Source organism: Cebus imitator, unplaced genomic scaffold (genome assembly GCF_001604975.1).
Source record: "Cebus imitator isolate Cc_AM_T3 unplaced genomic scaffold, Cebus_imitator-1.0 Scaffold131, whole genome shotgun sequence".
Classification (NCBI taxonomy): Eukaryota; Metazoa; Chordata; class Mammalia; order Primates; family Cebidae; genus Cebus; species Cebus imitator.
In genome coordinates, this window is record NW_016107446.1 from 1982426 (window position 1) to 1990791 (window position 8366).

The window sequence follows — 8366 nt, forward strand, 5'->3', positions numbered from 1 at the left end:
GAACCTTCTTAATCATCATTTTAAAAAGCCCCAGGGGATGCACACATAAGAGCCTAAGGCTTGGCCCAATCTCTCTGGGGATTGCAGGCCTGAGAATCCATCTGACACCAGTGCTTCGGTCCTCAGCAATTGTAAGGTTGGCATTACTATTCACTGAATGGGAAAGCCTGTAGCAGAAGCTGGTTTGGGTGCCATGTGAGGAGTCTGATTTTGGAAATGCTAAATTCAAGATGCCTGTGAGACATCTACATGAGATATAAGCAGGAAGATAGGTGCACAATCTTAACACTTAGACAAGAGGTCTTTGGTAGGGGTTTACCTTTCAGAAAGAACCATTTAGAAATAAGACTACTTAAAGTGACCTATAAAAATCATGTGCTCAGGTAAGATCTGACTTACTTCCATTTTCCTGGTGTAACTATTAATGGTACCCTCTTTCTTGCTCATAAATGTCCTTATTTAGAGAAAAACTTATATGGTTATCCTCTCCATGAAGTGAATAAAATATTCAATCAAAGATACCATAATTATTTATGACATCACACATTTTGGTGAAATAATTCAATAATGTCTATTTTGTATAATGATATATTTAAACTTAAATTATTTTGGTAAAGTTTTTAGGAAAAAATTATAGATACATACTTCTTGCATATTCCTTGATGATAAAAAATGACACTGAATTTTTGTAAAGTAGACTTTTTTACTGGAATATCACAAATCTACAAAACATGAAATATTGTAACTAAATTCAATTAAGAACAGATAGTAAATTCAGAAGTCTTGAAGAATTTAAGACTCACTGGTGAAAAAATAATTTAACAGACCTAAAGTTAATGCAGTTTGGTGAATGAGAATCTTTCAAGAGTCATGGTATATCATCATTTGATGTTGATGCTTTTAAAATACTTTTAAAATGAGTAGCATTTCACCCAAATATTTCTTCCATCTGTGCTTTAATTTTAGCAGTTTAAATAATGTCTAGCACATTGTATTAGTTCATTCTCACACTGCTATGAATAACTGAGACCGGGTTGTTTATAATGAAAGGAGGTTTAACTGACTCACAGTTTTGCAGGCTATACAGGAAGCATGGCTGGAGAGGCCCCAGGAAAGTTACAATCATGGCAGAAAGCAAAGGGAAACAAGCACATCTTCACATGGCAGCAGGAGAGACAGAGCAAAGGGAGAAGTGCTACACACTTTCAATAAGATCTCATGAGAACTCCATCACTATCATAAGAACAGCAAGGGGGAAGTCTACCCCAGGATCCAATCCCCTCCTGCCAGGTTCTTCCCCCAACATTGGGGATTACAATGAGATTTGGGTGGGGACGCAGAGTCAAACCATAACACACATAGTCCATACTCGATGCTTACATGTTGAATGAAGGAAGACATAATTTGATGTCTCAAGACACTGCATGAGCTATAAAATATGGAATGTGTATGCTTTAATGAGAACAATTTTTTTAAAAACTACTGTATTAAAGAAAGATAATGTAATAAGGAAGCGTTAGCTAAGGTGGATAGATCTTCATAAACTCAAGTTTATGAAGTTTAGACTCAACTGGGGCCCTAGAGTCACGACCAAGTTGGCCATGACTCTATAGCCGCAATTCAGGTCCATTGTATAATTGCTCACTTCCAGTAGTAGAGGACAGTCTTTGAACAGGAGAGACAGAGATGTTTGGAATAAGGTCACACTTGCAAAATGTATTAGAATGGGCTATTATTTTGATTGTAAATGCCTCAACTTAGATAAATCAAGCATCAGGAATTTTTTAAAAAGTCAGGGTAGTGAGGAGTTTCATCTTACTACTCTTTCTAACTTTGCTTTCTGTTTGAAAAAAATTTTTTTTTATTATTATTTTTTATTGTATTTGGGCTCTGGGGTACATGTACACGTCCAGCAGGATGCAGGATTGCTGTATAGATACATACATGCCATGGTGGTTTGCTGTCTCCATCCACCCCCCGCCATTGCCTACCTCAGGCATTTCTCCCCATGTTATCCCTTCCCCACCTCCCCACCTCCTGCTATCCCCCCTCTCTCCCCTCCATCCCCCCACCTAGCCCTGTGAGTGTTGTTCCCTTCCTTGTGCCCAACTATTCTCGTTGTTCATCACCCACCTATGAGTGAAAACATGTGGTGTTTGGTTTTCTGTTCTTGTGTCAGTTTGCTGAGAATGACAGTTTCCAGATCCATCCATGTCCCTACAAAGGACACAAACTCATCATTTTTTATGGCTGCATAGTATTCCATTGGTGTATATGTGCCACATTTTTTTTTCCAGTCTATCATCAATGGGCATTTGGGTTGGTTCCAGTTCTTTGCTATCGTAAACAGCGCCACAATGAACATACGTGTGCATGTGTCTCTATGATAGAATGATTTATAATCCCTTGGATATATATGCAGTAATGGGATTGCTGAGTCAACTGGGATTTCTATTTCTAGATCCTTGCGGAATCGCCACACTGCCTTCCACAATGGTTGAACTAATTTACACTCCCACCAGCAGTGTAAAAGTGTTCCTATTTCTCCACATCCTCTCCAACATCTGTTGTCTCCAGATTTTTTAATGATCGCCATTCTAACTGGTATGAGATGGTATCTCAATGTAGTTTTGATTTGCATTTCTCTAATGACCAGTGATGATGAGCAGTTTTTCATATGTTTCTTGGCCTCTGTTTGAAAATTTTTATAATAAAAAATTCAAATGTAGATTACCACCAATTTGAACCAGTTGAGTTTATTGAATTTCTTGCACCCATGCTAATAGTAAAATAGAAATTAATATAAAGTATGTCATACAGTACAGGCTTGTATCACATATGAGTGTTTCATAAAATTTAGAAAATGGCATTGATATATATAAATTAGCAATATTTTCCATTCACGGTATGGCTATTACTCAGGCTATCACTTGTTAATTTGAAGATATTTGGCTCAAGGGTCTCAATGAATAAGCAGGTACTTTTAAGGAGGTGAGGTCTCAATTTTTGTTTATGACTATTTTCAACTACAGTGAGAGAAAGAAAAGAAAATATTACCAGTCTATGTATGGAAGATTATTGTGTCTGTTACTGTTTCTAATATTACCACCAGTTTTTCAGAGTTCATCCACAAACAATTCATTTACAAAAACATTTAATTTCTTTAGATAAGATTATCTTATTTTACCTTGCATTATATAATGACATACACTCAGAAACTAATTAAAATGGTTTCACATGATTTTTTGGGCTCATAAGGTCACATTGCAAGGAGTGGTGAAGATCTAAACTAATGGGTTCATTTAAAAAAGTCAAGTATTGATGGTTTTACTTCTGTGGCCATGATGATACAAAAATTCCTGCATCATTTATTTCCCTTTATCTCCCCCAGAAGTCACTACAATATTGTACCACAGGGATCAACAGGATAGTATGGAGGTATCAGAGAGAAAGTGGAGTGAAATCAGAAGAAACGAAAGTGAGAAATAGGTATATAAAATGAGAGTCATTGTAATATACAGTCATCCCTCGGTATTCCTGGGGGATTGGTTCCAGAACCTCCCTCAAATACCAAAATTCAAAGATGCTCAAGTCCCTGGTATAAAATGGCACAGCATTTGTGCATCGCCTGTGCATGCCCTCCCTTATACTTAAATCGTCTCTAGATTACCTATAATACCTAATGCAGTATAAGTGCTGTGTAACTAATTCTTACACTGCATTTTTTATTTGTATTTTGTTTTACTGTTGTTTATTTATTGTGTTTTTTCTTCTGAACATTGCTGAATCCCACAATGTGGAACCAGAATTAGGGGGGACTCCCTGTAATTGTCAGCGAGGATATGTATAGGAGAGTGTGGAACCTAAGAAACAAATTATTTATGGATAAATAGCAGTTGCTAAACATTTTATAGTTTGAATTTAATGTAGTCTGACATCCGTCAGGAAAGTATTCTGTGCTTAAATGGATTCCTTGTTGATCTCAATCATTCTGAAGCAGCAAGGGGAATACACATTTTTCTCAAACTATCCCTTAGAAGCATCTATATCTAAGTAAGTGTACTGGACAGAAAACTGAATTACATATAATATTTTTTTGCAATTTGGAAGAAAAATTATAAATAGAATAAAATGGCTTTGTCCAGATTATGTAATCATGTATGTTTTAATAACTTTTTGGCACAAAGAAGATAAAAGAAATTCTTTTAAATAATACATGATATATAAGAGGATTCAAATCTCATAAAACCCAAAAATGTAATGATGATCAACAGTGGCATGCCAAGGGTGGGACAGTAGGAATGCCATCCTAGATTTAGTTAGTAATGGGGAGGGGTGGAGAGGAAGGGGTTTGGAAGGTGGTGGTACATTGTCTGTAGACAATAATAATAAAAAAATCTAACCTGAACACACCTACTTCTATTATTACTATGCTTTAGCTTTTGTTGGTGTAAGTTCTAGATCAGGGCTGCAAACTTTTTCTACAAATGGCCATCTGGAAAAAACTGTAGGCTTTGCAAGCCCTACGTCTTTGTAGCTGCAACTCTGCCTTGTATCTGGAAAGCCACCATTGACAATAAACAAATGATGGATGTGGCTTTATTGGCTCTCGCTTTCCTCATAGAAAGATCAGGTGTCCCACCCAGCACTGTGTGCCTTCTGAGAGCCTGGTGTGGAAAGTGGCTTCCCTTCCATTGGCATAGGCCTTAGCCGTGAGTCTTGTAAGCATACAGGACCCACAATGCATCCATGTGGATGCTTTAGGAGTACAGTTGGGACATCTTTCACCTCTCCCCTCCGCAGTGAGATGAAGTACAGATGGACCAGCTCCTTCTAAATGCAGGCTGGGATGAAGAGGATACTGAGGAGAACAGGAGAGGTGCCTCTCTTTCGCAGCTGACTGTGAAGCTTTGTTGTATCACACTGCAAATTTGGGATTGCATGCTTCCACAGTAAAACTTAGTGAAAGACGATGAATACATTTTCATCTTAACCAATATCAATCTTAGACTGTAGGAAGAGGGGAAGCCTGAAGGCAGCTTCAGAAACTGTTTTTTTTGCTCATGAGAAACATGATTTCACACTATTTCCAACTTCTAAATGAGCTGCCAGGGAACAGAATTTTAAAGCAATGGAACTTCTGTGAGACATTCAATTATTCCTTCCACATATTAATCCTCATACATCAAAACTGCAAACCCAATAAAGATTGAAATCATCCACTTATGACTTATGTTAGACTAAAGCCTTGCATCTCTTCTTCCAATAATCTGTATATAAATCTATCTGATGCTATGATAGAGACCATTATTTTGCACCTACTGAACAGACTCATGCAGACTTCTGAGCAATATTTATTAAACCTAATTCCTTTTGTTGACTTCTGTAGGGGATACAGATGGTTGGAATTATTTTAATATTATAAGCCTTACACAAATAGGCCATAGTTCCAATATATTTTATTAGGAGGGAGAATTTGCCCAGTAATAATTGTTGATATAAAGATGCTGGAAAAAATGTAATTTTAAGCCACTTGAAATCTAATTATATAGTTTTCATTTTGTTGCAATCAATGCAAGATTAAGACAGAGATTTTGATTCCATCGTAAAGGGCTCAGGGTAGGTCATTCTCTTAGTCAGTTTGGGATGTTATGACAAAGTGCCACAGACTGGCTGGCTCTATAAGAAGTTCAACAGAAGTTCATTTCTCACAGTTCTGGAGGCTGGAAGTCTGAGATCTGGGTGCCAGCATGGCCAGGTTCTGGTGACGGCTCTCTCCAGCATTGCAGACTGCCAACTCTTCATTATATCCTTGTGGTGGGAAGAAGGCAAGAGACCTCTCTGAGGCACCCTCCTCCCCGTGTTTAAAATATTGCATTTATTTATTTAGAGAAAATGTCTTGGTCTGACACTTAGGCTGGAGTACAGTGGTGCCATCATAGTGATCACTCAAGTGATCGTCACCCCTCAGCCCTCCCACCCCCAATGAGTAGGTGGGACTACAGGTGTACACCACCATGCCTGGCTAAGTTTTAAAATTTTTTTGTAGAGAGGGAGTCTCACTTTATTTAGCAGGCTCATGTGAAATTCCTCTCTTAAAGCAATCCTAGCACCTCAGCTTCCCAAAGTACGGGGATTATGGGAATGAACCACTGTGCCTAGCCCGAGGTCCTGTTCATAAGGCACTAATCCCATTCATGAGACTGTACTCTCAAGACCTGATCAACTCTCAAAGCCCCCCACCTCGTAATACTATCACCTTGGGCATTAGGATTTCAGCACATGAATTTTGAGGATACACAAGCATTCAGTCCATTGCCATTCTCAGTAAATTGAATCCATCTAACAAATTCTTGTTGAGTAGTGTACTAGACATTGGGTGTTCAATATGAGCAAAACAGACAAAAATTTTGCCATCATTGAGCTCTGGAATACACACACACACACACTAGAGAGACATGAATCAATTAATCGCAAATACAATTAACACTGCAATTCTTTTTAGGGGTATGAGGAAGAAAAACATTGTGTTTGAATAATGCATTGGAGGGAAATTTGCCTCCCTGAAGACTATATATTTGATCTACTCTGGGAAGAATAACAGTCACTGGGTAAAGAGACATAAAGAAGTATTCCAGGCAGAAGGGAAATCCTGTGGTGGAGAAAGCATGCTGGATACTTAGGCCTGAGGCAAGGCCAACACATACCACCTGGTGGTAAACATGGTACAAGGTAAGCCTAGAAATCAGGGTCCAGACCCCACAGGCCTTATAGGCCAAGCTAAGGAATTTTATGTTAATTAGAGGGAGTTAATATTCCCCATGGGGAAGAGAGGCTGGATGTAACCAAATTGTGTTTGGAAAACATCTTGTAAGAATGAAAGGTAACATAGCTGACTCCATCTTGCTTCCTACCTCACAAGCAAACTAGTTTTACTCATTCCTGAAAGTAGGCCAAGCTAATGATGAGAGGTATTTAGTTTATTGTTTAACTATAAGGATGATAACAGTCCCTTCCCAATACTACTCCTGAGAAGGTAAGGAGGGTTTGTACAAAAGCAGCCATATTTAAAGATTTATAGAAGCACTGTGACCCGACCAAGAGCAAAGAAATTTTGCAAACTCCTCAAACCCTTGCTAATGCCCAGATGTCTGTGGTCACCTGTTACCTCCTGACTTCAATGCCCTCCTTATTCCCCTTCCCCTAATATAAAAAGAAGCTTGAGATTCCTGCCTTTTAAGATGCTTCTATAGGACATTAGTCCACCATCTTCTTGATTTGCTAGCTTTCTGAAATAAAGTCACCTTCGTGCCACAATACCTTGTCTCTTGACTTGTTGGCTATCATGTGGTGAACGGCACAAGCTTTGGACTCAGCTACACTCTGGCTTCAGGAAGTGAAGAAATGGGATGCAGAGAGGAGTGGGTGCAGGTGTACCATCGAGTAAGGTGCTGCAAGTGCACAATGAGGTCATTGTGGTGATCCAGGTGAAAGCCTACTAGGTCATAGGCTAGGGACCGTGGCTGTGGAAAAGAGAGGAGACATTAAATTTAAGGCTAGCTTTTGAGACACGCAAGAAGAGATATGAAATAAAGAGTAGGATATAGAGGTCTGAAGTTCAGAGAGGTCTGAGCTGAGACACAAACAGATAAGTCATTAATACAGATATACAGATATCTCAGGTTACTTAGGGAGAGAGTACACAGTGAGAAGCAGACAAAGTTTAGACTTGAACTCTGAGGAAGGCAAATTTTAATACAGTTATTTTGCAGGTTTTCAGCCATGATTTCTCTGAATATGTGTCATGCTCCTCTCTCTCTCTCTCCTGTCATTCTGTGACATCTATTATGTGTATGTTGCTGTGCTTTACAGTGTCCCAGATTTCTTTGGGCACTGGTTTTGGCAGGGCTCTTTTTGACTGGTGCTTGTCCTGGCTGCACCCAGCTGGTAGACTCTGGGTTGCAGGCTGATTGCCCTATTGTTTCCAGCAATGCCCTGAGGCATCAATTGCCCCACACATCAAACCAATCATATAACAGTTCTTTAAATGAATAATTTCTGCCTCAGTGTGTGATACTTTTTCTTGCCCCAGGCAGGCTCCTCCCAGTGATGTCTTTTCCGTGTTCTCTTGGGCAAACTAGCTGACCTGCAATTTCTTGTGTATTATCAATTAATCTAATCTTTCAATCAATCTGTCTCCTCTTAGTTGGCTTTCTTGATGACTTTCACCATTTTTGAGAGTACCCTTACACTTGAACCTCTCTACACTCTGTTGCAGATGGAATCAGTTTCTATGGGAATAGATTAGTAGCTGTGGGTTTATGTCTTGTTTCTCTCACTAGCCAAAACTTCTGAGCCAGAAATCT